Source organism: Camelus ferus, chromosome 6 (assembly GCF_009834535.1).
Source record: "Camelus ferus isolate YT-003-E chromosome 6, BCGSAC_Cfer_1.0, whole genome shotgun sequence".
Classification (NCBI taxonomy): Eukaryota; Metazoa; Chordata; class Mammalia; order Artiodactyla; family Camelidae; genus Camelus; species Camelus ferus.
The window spans coordinates 19725566-19745256 of record NC_045701.1 but is presented as its reverse complement, the minus strand read 5'-3'; the positions used below and the strand labels follow the sequence as shown (position 1 = coordinate 19745256).

At 37.7% G+C, this 19691-nt stretch overlaps 1 long non-coding RNA gene and 1 pseudogene across 1 annotated transcript in view; one reads left to right on the top strand and one right to left on the bottom strand.

The window, feature by feature from the left end:
- Positions 1-7232: 7232 nt before the first annotated feature.
- LOC116664131 overlaps positions 7233-19691 on the bottom strand; it is a 34296-nt gene continuing 21837 nt past the window's right edge. The window contains exon 3 of the long non-coding RNA XR_004320490.1: positions 7233-8008. This is a non-coding gene — a long non-coding RNA (uncharacterized LOC116664131). The remainder of the gene's footprint in view (positions 8009-19691) is intronic.
- LOC102511038 lies at positions 8407-9536 on the top strand (annotated as a pseudogene).

The window sequence follows — 19691 nt, the reverse complement described above, 5'->3', positions numbered from 1 at the left end:
TAATTGAGTTTTGAATTACTGTTTCTGACTTGAAAAATATGTAAAAAAGTAAAAGCAAAACATTTTAATAATTCAAATTTCTTATGTGGATAGTTTCTGATAATAAATGTATCGGAAGTGATTTAATGTGAACAAGTGTTATGTCATCTGAAATGAACCCACAAGGCACCTTAGAATCAACAGTGCTGGAAAGGATCTTAGGGAAGAGTGAGTCCAACCTGTTTGTTTTAAATGAGGAAATGAAGGCCTTGAGAATGTGTCTTGCCTACAGTGACTAATGAGGGGCTAGACCAGGACTGGAACACAACCCTCTTGATTATCCAGGTCAGTGCTTCCCTGTTCTCCCACATGGTATATGCTATAGGTAGCCTTTGTCAGATATAATAGCAGATCTGCAAAGGGGGCCCAGGAACTTTGAAAATGAAAATGACTGGCTTTTTAAATAAGCTGAAATAGTATTGAGATTCAGTGATTTCAAGTAGGCAGCTTCTTATCTTTATTCATACAGTCATGCTGTATAGAATCTGGTGAGTTTGTTACATTTTTGAGGTTTATAAATGGCATATTATCTGTGACGCTATCGTTTTGTTAAAACTGTGCTTTCTCCTACGAAGTGCATACCAGTTGTAGAATTTTCTAAAGAAAATGTACCTGTTTTAGTGTTTGGATCATTTGGATGTACATGGGTCTTGGCCTTTCTCTTAGGACTCAAATTTCATAATACAAAAGTTTAACACTAATCTCAGCATTAGCTGAGAAAGTTCTGTTTTTCCCATATGGTAACTTTTGCTTATATAGCTTCATATTTGTGGTTAAACTCTTTTGAACTTGTAAATTTAAAAAACACCTAAATATTAACTATCTTTTCCTGAAACATATTAAATATTATCTCTCCCGAATACTATTTCTTAGTCACATTCAGTTGATTATTTTTCTTAAATAAAAACCAAGCCTGTCTTTGTATCTTAAATTAATTATTAAAAGAATTAAGTAAATTTACAGTAAGTTATGTATATTGGGATTTCTTGGGAGTGTTCAAGTATTTTTATAACATGTGTACTATGTATATATTAACATAGTAAATCAAAAACTACAACAAAAGTGATTCCCAAACAAAAGTGATTGTATAAAGGTCAGATGCAATATATTATCCTTGAAATAGAACCGGATGCAATAAAATCAGTAAATAATATAAGCCTTCCAAGAATTAGAAGCATTTGAACAGTTCAAATAAAATAGGCAAAGATGTTTTGTTAAGAATCTGTTGTCCTAATAGGAAGTGAAAAGCAGTATGATTTTTATATTGCACATTTAAAATGTTTCTTTTTATTTGCCTTTGTGTATCTGATAGATATAGCCTCTGGTTCCCATTTTATAAAAAATTATCCCCCACATTAAAACTTTCAGTTCTCTACTTTTTTGCAGATGTGTCTGCTCTGATGCTTTTCACTATTAGGCATAGTCATTCCTCATACTTTTTATTTATGTGTATTCTTAGTTCATCTTATTTATTTCATCCTTTGTGATCAGATTATTTTTCTTTCTAGCTTTTTGTAGGGTTTTATGTCATTAGATAAATTATGAGTTATTGACAGAGTCTGCTACTTATTTCTGAATGTCTATTTCCTTTTCTTCTATGATGACAGAACCTCTCATTTCTATCTGGGCATATACTACCTAGAATAAAGACTATATTCTCAGTCTCATTTGAAATTAAGTATAGCTATGTAACAATGTTTTGGTCAGTTGATACACAGTAGAAATGGCATCTGGGAACTTTTCTTAAAGACATCTGGCACATCCCCTTTGTTGCCCTTTCCTTCCACCTCCATTTTTCCTGCTTTTTTCATCCTGTTGCTTGGAATAGAGATGTGATGGCTACCGTTTGAACCATAAAAGTATACCCTATGATTGGCAAAGCAGTAAGACTAAAAGGAGCCTGGGGTCCTGAGGACATTGTGGAGATCTGCCATTGCAGTCCTGGTTTCCCTACCTCTAGACTTTTGTGTGACAGAGAAATACACTTCTTCTTTGTTTAGGCACTGTATTTTTCTCTCTTACTGCCAAACTAACCATAAATGAGGCTTAAGGACAGACTACTGACCTTGTTTTATGGGAGAGATTCGTGTTGGAGATAACTAGTTCTTTATATCTGTGAAGTGTTAATGTTGAAGTTATAAAGGTGACCTTAGTGACATCATATGTCTATTTGATTTATAGCAGCTTTCATAAAAATTAGTTCTTTCAAATGGAGTGTTTAGTTACTTTATTACTCAGCAGTGTGAAAAATTGAAAATAACCTCAATGTTTAATAATAAATGAATAAAATGGCACCTTGAATCAAATAGCATCAATTTAATGGAATAGCTATTTTTTTCTTTTTAACAGCTTTATTAAGATATAATCACATACTATACAAGTCACATTTTTTTGTTATTTTTTTTAAATTGAGTTATAGTCCATTTACAGTGTTGTGTCAATTTCCAGTGTAGAGCACAATTTTTCAGTCATACATGAACATACATATATTCATTGTCACATTCTTTTTCACTGTGAGCTGCCATAAGATCCTGTATATATTTCCCTGTGCTATACAGTATAATGTTGTTTATACAAGTAACACACTTAATGAGTACAATTTAATTGTTTTTAGCATAGTGACAGAGTTGTGCAACCATCACCACAATCTGACTTAGAATATTTTCATCATCTCAGAAAGAAACCCCTTACCCATTAGGAGTCAATGCCTATGCCCCTCTCCCACACCCATACCCCCAGCCATAGGCAACCACTAATCTACTTTATGTCTCTACAGATTTACCCATTCTGGACATTTTATATAAATGGAATCATAACACATGCTCTTTTGTGACAGGCTTCTTTCACTTAGCATAATGTAGAGTTCATCTGTATTATAACGTGTATCAGTACTTCATTCCTTTTTACTGCCAAGTAGTATTCTATTGTATGAACATACTATATTTTATTTATCTCTTCATCAATTGATGGACACTTTAGTTATTTCCATTTTGGGGCTGTTAGGAATAATGCTGCTGTGAACATTTCATCTACAAGTTTTTGTGTAGATGTATGCTTTCATTTCTCTTGGGTATATATCTAAGAATGGAATTGCTAGATCACATGGAAACTGTGTTTAACATTTTGAGGAACTGCCAAACTGTTTTCCAAAGTAGCTGTATCGTTTTACATATCCATCAGCAATGTATGAAGGTTCCAGTTTCTCCACATTCTCACCAACACTTGTTATTATCTGTCTTTTTGAATATAGTCATCCTTGTGGTTGTGAAGTGGTATCTCATGGTTTTGATTTACATTTCCCTTACGGCTAATGATGTTGAAAATTTTTTCACATGCTTGTTGGTGAGTTTTTAAATACCTTCTTTGGAGAAATGTCTATTGTTGGGGGACATAGTTGGTCATTGTGAGGATGTGACCACCTGGTTGACCCATGAGTTGGCCCTGGGTAATCAGAGGCTTCTCACCCCATTCTCTATCTTTGGAATGTGCTCTCTGTCCACTGTTCCCACAGTGGGAACCATTTTCAAGGATGCAACCTTGAGAGAGTAATGTGTTGTTGAGTCTATCTGGGCAGTATATGTGACTGAACTCAGTCAGATAAGGCCTCTTTATAAACTTGTAAGATTCCGGTGGGTGGGTGTGGAGATCTGCTCATGTTGTGGCCACCCAAGACAAGCTTCATGTGTAAGTTCCTTTGCTTATTGATCCTGTCACCATCTAATCTGGAATGGCCTGCTTTTTCCTTTGGTCTCTCCTTACCTCCATGTACGGGGACCAGGTACAAATTTCACCCAGGAAGCTCCCAAGTTTGTGAACCAATAGCTATTCAAGTCCTTGGCCCATTTAAAATTTGGGTTGTCTTTTTATTATTGAGTTGTAAGAGATGTTTATATATTCTGGATACAAATCCTTTATCATATATGTAGTGTATAATTATTTTCTTCCACTATATGGGGTTGTCTTTCACTTTATTGATGGCAGTGTTTGCAGCCCAAAAGTTTTTAATTTTGGTGAAATTCAGTTTTTCTATTTTTATTTTGTTGGTTATACTTTTGGTTTTGTATCTAAGAAGTCTTTGCCTAAGCCAAGATCATGAAGATTTAGTCCTATGTTTTCTTCTGAGACTTTTATAGTTCTAATTCTTACATTTAGATCTGTGATTCATTTCAAGTTAATTTTTTAATAAGGTGTGAGGTAGGAGTACAAATTCATTCTTTTGCATGTGGATATTTAGTTGTTCTAGTACCGTGTTGAAAAGACTATTCTTTCTCCCATTTAATTGTCTTAGTAGGAATAACCATTTTATTTTTCTGATTATATGTGATGTGTTCTTATAAAAACTTAAATGGCATGTTAATAAATAATATAAAAAGTAAAAGGCCCTTAGAATGCCACCTCCAAAGAGAATAACTGTTAGTACTATAAATGAGTGAAGTGAAGTAAGCCAGAAAGAGAAAGAAAAATACCATATGATATTACTCATGTGTGAAATCTTAAAAAAAAAAAAGGAAAAGAAAGAGAAAGAAAGAAAGAAACAAGAGGGCACTAATGAACTCACTACAAAACAGAAACAAACTCTCAGACTTAGTAAACAATTTTATGGTAACCAGGGGAGAGGAGGTGCAAAGGGATATATTTGAGTTTGAGATTTGTAAAAGTTAACCACTATATATAAAAATAGATAAAAAATAAACTTCTTCTGTATAGCACATAGAAGCATACTCAATATCTTGTAATACCCTTTAGTGAAAAAGAATATGAAAATGAATGTATGTATATATAAGCACAATGGACACATTATGCTGTACACCAGAAACTGACACATTGTAACTGACTAAACTTCAATTAAAAAAAAAAAAAGGAAAAAAAATACTCTAAATGACTGGCCTGGAATAGCTGATCTCTAAGGGACCTTCCAGAGCTATGAGTGTATAAAATTTTGCACAGTACAAATTATTCCCAGAAATACTATTTAGCATGAATGGTTCCCTGAAGTACTCAAATGAAAGGCCTGCTGGCCCAGTGGCATATCTGTCATCCTGTTACTACTGTATACCAGGAGAATCCACTTGAAACTATTAATACTTTTATTAAAATATGCAGATCTTTCCTGGAATACCTGTTTGTTTTCTATTTACTACGCATTCTTCATTATGTCAAAGCTAACATGCTCAGAATGACACTTGCACTCACCCTCATCACTGGAGAGGACATCACATCTCAATAAAAAAGAGTGGCTAAGAGCACAGAGTAAGACTGTCTTGGTTTCGAACCAGTTACTTAACCTGTCTGTGGTAAATGGGAATCATAATGTCAAAATTATAGGGAAATTGTGAGGATTAAGGAGGTAATACATGTAAAGTGCTTAGGACAACACCTGGCACTTAGTAAGAACTCAGGTAAAGAGCTATATAGTTTCATCACTGTTATTACTAGCATACTCTGGTTCCTGTTACAAAGTAGATGATGAATAATCATCAAATTAGTACTTTCTAAACTCAAATTAGGGTTACTGAGGAACCCTAATTAGGAATTACATAAATGTAGGCAGCTCTTTATTATCTCCTGTAAGACACAAAGAGTTCAAGGCAGCTCCATTTTTTCCCCTCAAGGGTTGAAAGATTAAGAGTCCATGAATAACTGAAGGTTTAAAAAAAAGTATCAAAGACAATTACATAGTTGAACAACAACTTTGAAAAAGCTTGATTGACAGAAACAGCATCAATGTAATGCATCTCATTTTTTCCCAAGGGAAAAAATTTTCCCTTTTTAGGGGAAGATAGATAGTAGAAATGTTAATTATTTTACCCTAAATATATCAAAAATTACCTTTCAGGTAAATGGACTAAGTACTTTGATTAAAAGATCACTATTGGAAGTTTGGGTTTTAAAAATAATTGTATGCTGTATGTGGGACCAGGGTTCAGTGTGGAGAGCCCTTTGTCCTGGGACATGGGGCCAGCCAGAAAGGTGGCCACCTCTGTGCATGTCATACAACTGCATGTTTGTGGGGAACCTGGTAGTAAACCATTCATAGACCTGCTTCTGGGTCAGGGTTTCCTACACTAGCAAAGCAGCTCCCTCACTGCGATCTGTTGAAAGGCCAGCAGCCCTTGACACAAGGGTTTGTACATTAAATTTTAATTTTAAAAAGTTTAGATTTAATGGAGTTCAAATTTGAAATCCTAATCACATGGTCCTTTATAATAGTCCCATCTAAGCAGCCTTATTTTCTTTCCCATCTTTGAATAGTTCCAAATTCCATTTTCTGCAACTGTCAACAAGTCTATGCCTTTGAAATACTTTACATAGTAGCTAAACATTTATGGAATATATAAGTGACAAAATAAATTTTATTTGGGCCAAAAATATACTTCTCTTTAATGAGAGAATAAAAAAATCAGATTATATAAGCACATTTATAGAGCCCTTTGGGGATGGAACAGGGTACCTTCTTACCCCTACATTTTGATCAATGGCCTCATAAGAAATCTGGTGTACAGCCCAGAGTCAGATTACTGACCACACTTGTGAAGTCAGTCACAGAGTAGGTAGATAGGACAGCTCTCCAGAGTGGCTAAAAACTGGAGTCAGGTTTCCCAAGTGTAAGTTCTGGTCAGTAATAAGTTCAGACCACTTATTACTTAATATTTGACAAGTTTTTTAACCTCTCTTTGCCTTTGTTTTATCTTTCATGAAATTAGGTGAGAATTGGATGAGTTTGTATATGTGCAGTATATATACATATACTTGACACATAATATATGCTCAATAAATGTTATCCATTTTGTACACACTGGAAAAGTCTATGGATCCAGACTTAGATCACACATGTTACTTTGTAAATTCTTCCCTTCTTGTTTGTCATAAGGCAAGCCTAAAAAAGTTAAACTTAAATTAAGTGCCACTGTTTCTCCAATACAGAATCTATTCATTCATTCAAGAAATACTGAATGCATGCTGTATGTCATGCTTTGTGCTGAATGAAAAACAGAAAAAAGAAAAAATAATTATATGCTATTTATAAAGACATTTAATATACAACGATGTTGAAATGTTCAAAAATATATGTATTTTTATACACATATTATACATATGTGTATAAATATATAATATAAGAATCTTGAAATATTGAAAGTAAACCAGTAAAAAAATGATATACCATGAAAACACTAACCAAAAGGAAACTGGTGTAGCTTTATTAATATCAGACAAAGTAAACTTTAAGGCAATAGCATTACTAGAAATAAAGAATACCTAGCTATGATAAAAGATTGTGTTCATCAGGGAGATATAAACTTTAAATTTGTTCTCAGCTAACAACTTAGCCTCAAATAAAGCAAAAATTTACAAGAGAAATGAACAAAACAAATACAGGATCATATTGATAAATTTTCAAAATACTTCTGTAAGTTATAGACAGCAAACCAAATTATTAAGAATATAGGTTTGAATATACAAACTAATGAACTTGGCTTAATTGACACATATAGAACATTGCACCCTCAAGTTACAGTTGTTAATTCCTTTTAAATATGCACGGAACATTTAAGCATATTGACCGTGTTCTCAATAACTGTTGCTACATTACAAATTATCATTAAATATAGAGCTTAAAATAGCAATTTATCATTATCTTTTAAGGTTCTGTGAGTTGACTGGGGTCAGATAGGTGGTTTTCACGTGGGGTCTCCTATGTGACTGCAGTCAGTAACAGCTGGAACAAGTCATCAGAAGTCTTGACTAGATATCCAAGGTGGCTCCTTTAGTCACATGTCTTGGCATTTTGGTGCTTCTTGGCCTCTCTTTCTCTTCTCAGTATATCTCATCCTCCAGAGTCTTTCCATATGACTTGAGTCTTTCACAGCATGATGGTCTCAGGATAGTGTGGTCTCACTCTTTACATGATGGCCATCTTCCAGGAAGTGGGAAGGCCAGCTGTTTTATCTTTGTTAGTTACAGGGCCTTCCTAGATGAAAGGGGATGAAAACATAGACTTACCCCTTGATGGATCAGTGGCAAAGTCACATAGCAAAAGAATATGTGGCATTGGGGTATTATTCTGTCCATCTTTGTCCATTCTGCTACAGACCATATACTGGGTCATAAAGCAAGTCTCAACAAATTTCCAATAATAGAACTATTCAAAAGTGTGTCCTCTGATAGAAATTATTTCAAGCATCTCTTCCGACCACAGTGGTATGAAACTAGAAATCAACCACAGAAAGAGAAACAAGAAAAAAAGATTGCACAGAGACTAAACAACAACTAAGAAACCAGTGGGTCAATGATGAAATCAAAGAGGAAATTAAAAAATACTTTGAGACACAGTGGCCCTGCGGTAAGCACAAGCGCGTCCTCATTTTCGCTTCCTACATGACCATGGTGATAGAGTATGTGAAGCCCTCCGACCTTAAGAAGAACATGAACGAGACCTTCCAGGAGAAGTTCCCGCACATCAGGCTGACGCTGAGCAAAATCAGGAGTTTAAAACAAGAGGTGCGAAACCTGTCTGAGGAGAGTGGCCTGTAGCCCGTGATGGTGTCCATGGCCTACATGTACTGTGAGAAGCTGGTCCTACAGGGCAAGCTCAACAAGCAGACCCACAAGCTGTGCGTGGGCACCTGCATGCTGCTGGCCACCAAGATCAGCAGTAACCTGTGCAGGAACGACGTGAAGCAGCTCATCAGCAAGTTAGAAGAGGGGTTTCAGTTCAACAGACGGGACCTCATCGGGTTTGAGTTCACTGTGCTTGTGGCCTTGGAACTTGCTCTGTACCTTCTTGAGAGCCAGTGTTGCCTCATTACTGATGCCTCACGCAGCAGTTATAGCCTGGCCCACCTGCCCCTGCACCCCGGTGCCCTGGCACCCCGGTGCTGCGGCACGCACGTGGGCCCAGGGGTGACTCCAGGCCCTGCGGTGAGGGTGCGCTGGCCTCCCTGGCTGGTGCTGCTCCTCCTTCCCACCCTTGCTTCTTAGGGGGATTCTGCTTTCATTCCAAAGCACACCACACCACCACAGTATCTCTGAGAATCTTCCTGCATTCTCCCAGAACAAAATGTAGGGTATGTTACTGTTTCTTTTCTTCCTGTCCCTGAGACTGGTCTGGCACCAGGACTTTGATTTGCGATGTGCGGTTGTGAATCCTGACTTTGAAACATCTTTTTCCTTCTTGGCATCACCTGGCCTTCTGCAGACTGTTGTAGCCACTTCACTAGCATCTCAGTGGTGATCTGGGTGTCCAGATCTTCCTCAATACACTGAATTGCTGAGTTAACCTGTTGAAGCATCAATCTTGGCTAGTTCTGGTCGGTTTGGAAACTGCACTGTGGAACACACCCACCCTAGCCCTGCCCCATCAGCCTGACTACCTCCCAGCCCAGCCCCTGGGGCTTGTCCGCCCACCTCCCTGCATCCCACAGACAGAGCTCTGGCATCTGCCTCAGCCAGCGAGAGCAGGCTGTGGTTTGTCTTGATCTCATCTTTTACTCTTGGACCTGTTCTTCTGAGGATTGTGTCACTATGAAATCCCAATGCCCCGAGTGTCACACCCCTCAACAACCTCGCCCACCCCGTGCAGGGGCCCACCCTTCACCTCTCAGCTGGAAAACCCCTCTTGCCTGTGACACTTTGGACCTTCAGGATGATGGGACTGCCAGCTCTTAATCTTCCTAAGTAATATTGTGGAGAAAACAGCTTATTTTTTGTCATTTAGGATGTAGTTCTGTGGTTTTTTTTTTTTTTTTTTTTAAGATAACAAAAACTGGTTAAATGAGGTCTGCTGAAGCTGTGACTTGAACCACACTTGACCCCTGAGCAGGGACAAACTGACCTCACAGCCCTGCCTCCCCAAAGGGCTGGTGCCCGTGCCTTCCCCCTGGGCAGGAAGGAGAAGCTCATTGGCCAGTGCAGCGGGCCCCAAGCAGACCCTGAGGGCAGGTCTGTGCCCACACGTCAGCTCCTCTGTACCATCTCCGCTCACAGCCCTGCCAGAAATACTGAAGACCAAGGACTGAAGTTTCTCCCTTCATGGGTCAGCTGCTCTAAGAAAGGACCATGTTGGCCGGGCCATTAATCTGCTTCCCCACTGCTGTCCTATCAACTTGTCACTGGAAGGGCCTCGGGACAGCCTGCCCTACATGCCATACATGAGGACTGGTGCTTTTGCAGCAGGGAGATGCCAGCCCTCATCACTGCACTCAACCACCAGCAACTCGGCCTAGACCCCAGCAGAGGTGCAGGGGGCTGCCTGCAGACCCGCTCTCACCGTGTTGGCTGCTGCTCCTCCTTCCTCAGTCGCTCACTTCCCAGGGGACTGCAGGACTGGAGCATGAAGCCCAAATCTGTATTCTACCCGTATTGAGGAGTGCCCCTTCCCTGCCTCCCCAATATGGCCCCCCAAACCTCGATGTGCACCAAGGGAGGCTTGGAGGATGAAGCTGCTATGCCCCAGGCAACTCTTCTGGAAAGTGACCTGTCCTGCCACCACAGCGTCTCAAGTCTTAGTGACACTCCTGTTACAAGCACTGCAAGGGACTGACTTCCAAAACTTATGTCCTGGTTTATACTTAACCTTGAGGCACACACTTTGGGAATTTCTATATAAATATTAGAATGGCTGATACAGTAATTTAAGTTTGAATATTTATGTAGTGAGATTTAGTCATTTACCAAACCCATCTGTAACCTTCCCTTTAGTGTGTCCTTTTTAACAATGCAAGAGCTGCCACCATGTGGTATTCGAGCAAAGCCAATATTTAAGGCAAATTTCAGCCTAAACCGTCTCCCTCTAGAGCCAGCCCAGCTCTCCATGCATCCAAGGGCCTGGTGCCACCCCCTAAACCCCCAGCAGGCACTGTGGATTTAAATGTGCTAAGCAGGTTATCAGATCTCAATGTCAAGTTGTGTGTCACGGATCTGTTTGCAAATAGTGATGCATTTGTCCTTTAAGTAAATTTGGTTTTTCAAAAAAAAAAAAAAATCACCTTAAGACAAAGACAATGAAAACACAACCACACAAAATCTATGGGATGCATCAAAAACAGTCCTAAGAGAGAAGTTTATAGAAAACAAGAAAACAAGAAAAATCTCAAATAAACAACCTAAACCTACCAACTTAAAGAATTAGAAAAAGATAAACAAACAAGACCTAAAGTCAGCAGAAGGAAGGAAATAATAAAGATCAGAGAGGAAATAAATAAAATAGAGATTAAAAAATAGAAAAGAATCAATCAAGCCAAGAGCTGGTTTTTTGAAAGAGAAAACAAAATTGATAAGCCTCTAGCCAGGCTCATCAAGAAGAAAAGAGAGAGGACCCAAATAAACTAAGAAATGAAAGAGGAGAAATAACAACCAATATCATAGATATACAAAAAACCCAGAAGAGATTACTGTGAACAATTATACGCCAACAAATTGGACAGCCTAGAAGAAATGGACAAATTTCTAGAAACATAGAGTCCACGAAAACTGAGTCAAGAAGAAATAGATATACTAAAACTACTATATATAAGCAACAAGCTTCTGTATAGCACAGGGAACTATATTCAATATCTTATACTAACCTATAATGAAAAAGAATATGAAAATGAATATATGTATGTATATGTATGACTGAAACATTATGCTGTGCCCCAGAAATTGACACAATATTGTAAATTGACTGTACTACAATTAAAAAAAGAAGAAGAAATAGATAATTTGGCCAGACTGATCACTAGAAGTGAAATAGAATCTGTAATTTAAGAAACTCAAACTGTAGTCCAGGATAGATGGTTTCTGCGGAATTCTACCAAACATACAAAGAAGAGCTTATACCAATCCTTCTCAAACTCTTCCAAAAGACTGAAGAGGAAGGAACACTCCCAAAGTCATTCTATGAAGCCACCACCACCCTGATACCAAAATCAGACAAAGACACTACCAAAAAGGAAAATTACAGGCCAGTACCTTTGATGAATATACATGCAAAAACGTTCAACAAAATATTAGCAAACTGAATCCAACAACACATAAAAAAGATTATATACCATGATCAAGTTAGATTCATCCCAGGGTCACAAGGATGATTCAACATACACAAATCAACCAATGTGATATACTACATCAACAAAAGAGAAGACAAAAATCACATGATCATCTCAATAGATGCAGAAAAAGCATTTGATAAAATTCAACATCCGTTCATGATAAAAACTTTTACCAAAGTGGGTATAGAAGGAATATAACTCAACATAATAAAAGCTATTTATAACAAATACACAGCCAATATAAGACTCAATGGTGAAAAGCTGAAAGCCTTCCCACTAAAATCTGGAACAAGACAAAGCCACTCTCACCACTTCTGTTCAACATAGTGTTACAAGTCCTAACCATAGCAACAGATGAGAAAAAGAAATAAAACGGATCCAGATAGAAAGAGAAGAGGTAAAATTGTCACTATATGCAGATGACATGTTACTATATATACCCTAACAACTCCACACAAAAACTACTAGAACTGATAAATTAATTCAGCAAGATAGAAGGATACAAGATTAACTGACAGAAATTTGTTGCATTTTTTCACATGAACAATGAAATAACAGGAAAGTAAAAAAAAAAAAAAACTCTTTTAAAAATCACATCAAAAAAATACTTAGAAATAAACTTGACCAAGGAGGTGAAAGTCATACACTGAGAACTATAAAACATTGATAAAGGAAATTAAATATGATTTAAAGAAATGGAAAGATACCTCATGCTCCTGGATTGGAAGAATTAATTGTTAAAAATGGTCATACTACCCAAAGCAATCTACAGATTTAATGCAATCCCTACCAAATTACCCATGACATTTTTCACAGAACTAGAATAAATAATCCTAAAATTTATATGGAATCACAGAAGACCCAGAATTGCCAAAGCAATACTGAGGGAAAAGAAAGCTGAAGGATTAACCTTGCCAGACTTCAGACAATACTACAAAGCTACAGTAGTTAAAGCAACATAGAATTGGCACAAAAACAGACATGGATAATGAAACAGAATAGAGAGTCCAGAAATAAACTGACACATCTGCAGTAAACTAATCTTCGACAAAGGAGGCAAGGATATACAATGAAAAAAAGATAATCTCTTCAACAAGTAATATTGGGAAAGCTGAACAGCTGCATGTAAATCAATGAAGTTAAAACACTCCCTCACACTATACACAAAAATAAACTCAAAATGGCTTAAAGACTTAAACATAAGACAGGACACCATAAATCTCCTAGAAGAGAACATGGGCAAAACGTTCTCTGACATAACTCGTAGCAGCGTTTTCCCAGGTCAGTCCCCAAAGGCAATAGAAATAAAAGCAAAAATAAACAAATGGGACCTAATTAAACTTATAAGCTTTTGCACAACAAAGAAAGCCATAAACAAAACGAAAGGACAACCTACAGAATGGGAGAAAATATTTGCAAATTATGTGACTGACAAGGGCTTAATTTCCAGAATATAAAACTGCCCATACAACTTGATAACAACAACCAAAACCCAGTCAAAAATGGGCAGAAGACCCAAACAGACATTTCTCCAAAGAAGACATACAGATGGCCAGTAGGCACGTGAAAGGATGATCAATATGGCTAATTTTCGGAGAAATGCAAATCAAAACTACAATGAGCTATGTCCATCAACAGATGATTGAATAAAGAAGTTGTGGTGTGTATATATATGCAACAGAATGCTACTTAGCCATAAAAAAGAATGAAATAATGCCATTTGCAGCAACATGGATGGACCTAGAGAATATCATACTAAGTGAAGTCAGTCAGACAGAGCAAGACAAAAATATGGTATAACTTATATGTGGAATCTAAAAAATGAAACAAATGAACTTATTTACAAAACAGAAAGTAACTCACAGACATAGAAAAAACCTGTGATTAAAAAAGGGGAAAGGGAGGGGGGGTAAATTAGGAGTTTGAGATTAGCAGATATAAATTACATATAAAATAGAGAAAAAACAAGGTTCTACTGTATAGCGCAGGGGACTACATTGAATATCTTGTAGTAACCTATAATGAAAAAGAATATATATATGTATAACTGAATCATTATGCTGTACACCAGAAACTAATACAACATTGTAAATCAACTGTACTTCAGTAAAACAACAACAAAAGAATATATCCTCTGACCACAGTTCAATTAAGCAAGAAAACACTAAGAAATAACCAGAAAACCTTCATATTTGAATTTTAAAAGATATGCTTCTAAATAATCCATGCATCAAAAAATTAATTGCTATGGAAATTACAAAATACTTTAAATGATAATAAAATATAAAAGTGGGATACAGCAAACAAACTATGTGGGATGCATGCTTTGGGAAGTTAAATACATACTTCAGACAAAAACACAGACTAAAAATCAGTGATCTAATAAGGATCCATCTCAAGAAACAAGAGGGAAAAATCACCAAAGAACCCCCAAGGAAAATAAAAGGGAGGAAATAATATAAGAGGAAATAACTTAAGAGGAGACATTAATAAAATAGGAAACAAACCTATAATAGAAAGGAACAACAAATCAAGAAAATGTTTCTTTGAAAAGACTAATTAAATTGGTACAGTTCAGGCAAGACTGGTCAAGAAAAAGAGGAAGAAGTGTATATAACCGATATCAGAAATAAAGAGGAATACATCTAAGGCCCTACAGACCTTAAAAAAATTATGAGAGAAATCTGACCAAATTTATGCCAATAAGTTAGAAGATTTAAATGAACTGTCTAAATTCCTAGGAAATATATTTTACTAAAACTGACACAAAAAAGAGAAAATTTGATTAGTCCTATAACTATAAAGTTTATAAGATAAAAAACTTCCTTACAACCCCATGAGTTACTAGTGTTGTGATCTTGGCAAGCTATGTACCTGTTCCCCCATCTGAGAAATGGATAATAATATAATGTCATAGGTAAAATTCTGTGAGGATTAAATGAGATAATGCCTGTAAAAAGCACTTTGCACATTGGCCTAGTAATTGCCACACGCTCAGTGTATGCTAGCCATTTAGTCTCCTTTACAGCTCTGGATGTGTATAACTGAGTCCAAAAACGTGTTCTGTAGGCGCCCTGGTATGCATGTTCTGAAAGGTAAAAGGGCCTGGTCTCTCTTTTTCTGAAGTAAAAGTGCTCGAGGGCAATAGATGCCTCTGAAATTTTAAAACAAAATTGAAAACAAATCAGTCTTGTTCTTAAATCAGATTCTCTGTTTTCCTTCTGTACACCTGCCTCAATGCCAGTTTTGGAATTTTTCCTGCTGCTGTGGGTGCAACTTTTGTTTGTATGCAGAACGGCCTACATACCTCCAGGCATGAATCCCAACTTTAGTGGCTTGGAAGAGGCTATCACAACTTATAATTTACACTCCAACCCAGCCAATGGCTGTTTGCATCTTCTTTTGTGTCCCAGGTTGGTATCCTATTCCTGTTCTGACTGCTCCTGTGATCCCCTAGGCATGCAGTACTTTCTAGCCAGAATATCGCCCGTGTCTTCTGTGTCACAGAAAGTTCTTTTTGACTTATCTGATCTCTTCTCATACTTTGTCGTTCTGGGACTTTGCTCAAATCTGGTTGTGTAACATTCTTTAGGAGATTCCCCCTGCCTTGATCGGAGGGCTCTTCATTCCTCTAGTCCCTACCTCTGCTGCTATCAGTTTGTGACATAGATCTACCTCATCTCCTCCTGGAACTCCCAGCCTCGCTCCTGAGGAGCTCTTTGCAGCATTGCCCTCTTAAACAAGGGTGCCTGACAGCTGTGGAACCCTCACCCCTCTGATAGCATTTGTTTCTCTGTCACCCTGTTGTAATTTCTTCTGTTCTGCTCTTTGGAGTCCATTTCATTTCCTTGTCCTAATTAGTTTCTTCAACACACCTCCTCTGTATTGTGTTTCTTTCTCATCTGTCCGGTTTTTTAAAGCTATTTCTTTCCCTCCCTCCATTGCAACTATTCAAATCCTGTCCTACCTGCAAGCATCATCTCAAAGGATAAGTCTGAATGAAGCCTCTTTTACAGGTTCCTCTTTTTGCTCCTCTCTCCACAGGACTCTTAATCTACTTTATAGCACTTTGGGTACTCAACCTAAAATGATAATTATTTGTGTATAATTATTGTGTATAATCATTTGTGCCCTCTATTGGATACTTAAGGACTTGAGGGCAAGGATGTTTCTTACTCATCTTTGCAGCTCCCACAGCACCCAACATGGTGCCTGGAACATGAGAGTTGTTCAGGAACTATTTGTTGAATTGTATTTATGAACATGAGACCCCAAAGGATAAAGGCAAGTGTTTTCCTCAGTTTCCAGGCTGAGACCAACAGTGCCCTGAGGGGCTTCCTTGTTTAATCAGGAATTGAGTTGTGTGAACCTGGAGGTGCCAGATGAAACAAAAGCTTCCTTAAAACATGTTCATCTGTCTCTTAAGAATTGTATCATTCATTCATTCAGCAAACATCTATTGATGACTAAGTGCTAAGCTTACTGTGAAGAGAGATGTCAGGGAGTAAGACAAATGCCATTAAAGTATTAGTAACCTAGTTTAGGAGTTTGAAACATAAACATCTGACTGTAAGGCAAAGTGAAATGCTATGATAAAGTATAGACCAAATTCTCTGAGAATACTAGTCCTTGATTTCAGGAGGGGAAAGAAGAGGGACACTGGGGTAGATGACAGTGGTTCAGAAGAAGAGAAACTTAGTTTTTCCCAGTGGACTCCTATCATCAACATGACAACAAGGCCCTTCAAATATTCTGGCCCACCCCTCAAATTCCTGCACCTGATGGGAGTGGGAGGTAAGGTGGAAAGGAGGAAGCTAGTCAGGTTACTGTAGACCTGTGCTGTCTAGTACAGTAGCCATCAGCCAGATATAGCTATTATTGGGCACTTGGAATGTGGCTACTCTGAATTGAGATATACATAAGTATAAAATAGGCACTGAATTGTTGAAAACTTAGTAGAAAAATAATTTTATATTGACTACATGTTGAAAATAATATTTTGGATATACTGGGTTAAATAAAATGTATTATAAAATTAATTTCACCTATTTTTACCTTTTTACTATGACTACTTGACAATTTAAAATAGACACAGAATTAGCATTATACTTCTGTTGGACAGCACTCTTTTTAAGTCTGTTCCCCAGGTTCAGGGAGCCTAGAAAATTTGGAAAACATTTGAAGGAAACAGATTTTGTTACTGAACCAGGACCCCAGCCCAGTGGTACTTACTAGTTCTGACCTGGATCTAACCCCTAGAGACTTCAGTCATCACTTGGGTCTGGGCTGGGGCAATGCCATGTCAGAGATGGGAAACTTGGTTTTCTCCCTACAGCATTTTCCTGTGACCTTAGTCACAGGGACAAACGTGATAGGGAGTTTGTTTGTTTTCTGTGTTTCTTTCAAGCAGCTTCCTTGAAGCTTCTGAAAAACAAAGGGGGCTGGTCTGGTTGAGTCTTCCATAACAACTAGGCCTTTGATCATTAATCAGTTAGGTTAGTATACTGCTTGCCCAAGGTAAGGGCAGGGTTTGTATCAAATTGTGACTGATCTTTAAATATCTTTAAGACGATATGCATTACTAACAAAAACTCTGAGGTATGAGAATAACAAAGCCTTAGTGGAGGAGCTTCAGCTCCGTTAGCACAATAAGCTGCCCATCACTGCCATCTAGATTCCCAGCTACCCTACTGTACCCTACTGCATTTACCCTTTGGTTCTGACCTGTCACAACCCTCTGACTAATGCTGTCAGATTCTGCCCACCCACCAATAATACCCTTAATACTTTCTCACCTCCAAGCCTTGACTCCTGATATTCTCTTTGCCAGGAATATTCTCCTGTTTCCTTATGCATTACTGTTTCATGATCTATTTTTTTAAATGAGATGAAACTACCACATGTACTCTTTTGTTTTAATCAAGCTCTTTTGCAAGAAATAAGGATTAATAGTACAGCTCAAGTAATGGGAATTTATTTTAAGATGACATATGACAATAAGGAAGATAGGCAACCATAAAAATGCAAGAACAGGAACTCTTCTGGATGCATGATGGCTCTAGGAATCTCGTTAATGGATCTTTACTGTACTGTTATGCCATTTATATGACTTAGTTACTAAAACTTTGCTTATTGGAGGAGTTCCCACTTCTCCTGACTTCCTCGGCATCCATTCTATATCTCTTCTTGACCTCATTACTTTTGCATACTCAGAACATGTTCCCTCATAACTTAGTCCTACTCAAGACCTACAACTTGCTTCTGACCCCACAACTTCCTCCCTCCTTACATCTTTTTAGCTTCAGTTTCTGCCCCTAATTGCCTGCTTCTCTCCTTTATTTCCTATTTTAGATTCTCGAGATCAGCCTGTTGCTGTCTTACTTTTTAGGCAGAACTTTCTCTACTAAGCTGCATTGTTAGTATCTGATCAGTCTGTGGATCTGGCTGACTTTGGGGAATCGAGTGCCCACACATGGTCCAATCAACTGTGGACCAACATGGTGGCCCGAGTTCTCTCTCAGCTATGTCTATGAGCATACCAGTCTCTATGATTGCTGTGTCCAGGACACTTTAACTCATATCATCTTATTTTAATCCTTGTAACAATCGTGACAATAGGTATCATCCTATTTTCTATAGATGAATAATGGAGGGAAAAGAGAGGTTACCCAAGGCAAAACCAGCATTCAATTCCATATCTTCCCTCAGATATCACCATATAGAAGCCTCAATGAGGCATGTTAAGTGAATTCTATTGAAACAAAATTACAAGGCAGAGAGATGTGAAGGGTAGGACTACTGCTGCCCTCTGTTCTTCCCACAACTGCATAAAGGACAGGTTTTCCTAGGAGAACTCACCCATAGTTGGTGAATGTGTGTGTGTGTGTGTGACTGTCCTGTGGGTTCAAACCAGGGATATTACTTAGAATAAAGCCTAGTGGATAAAGTCTAAAACAGATCCATCTTGTACCATAATCCACCTTAAGGTAAATGGTAAATACAGATATAGCATCTTAACCTAATATAAAAGTCTAGATTTAGAAAACAAGTCAATGAAAATATAATTTTTTTTCCTGTTGAACCCTGGGTTATAGGATTAGTATGGGAATGGTTTGAGGAAAAGCCCTAGGCTTAAGGCTCTTCAGATTCCTCTCTATCCCAGAATAAAGCAGTCAGGAAGATTCTGCACATGTGAGTACAGGGTATGTGTGGTGGGGCCAACTGAAGATGGTAAATTAGTTTCTACTTACTAACACACCTCTCCCTGATTAATGAGGAGATGGGAAAAGGTGAGAATTGGGTGAAATATTGAAAGGGAAGCCGTTAGAATAATGCCTGACTGTATTAGTTTACCATGGCTGCTCTAATAAATTACCGCAAACTTAGTAACTTAAAACAACACAAATTTGGGAGATGGCAGAGTAGGAGACTCCTGCCTCTATCCCTCTACAAATATCAATAATTTGACAGCTGTGCAGGAATAAAAACAGCTGTGGAGTTCACTTAAGAAACTTCAGCAACACAGTTGAACAAAAAATTTGAAAATAACCACCCAAAAAGGGAAGGAAGACATCTTCATTTGGCCTCCATCATCCTATCCCCCATGCTAGCATTGCTCAGCAG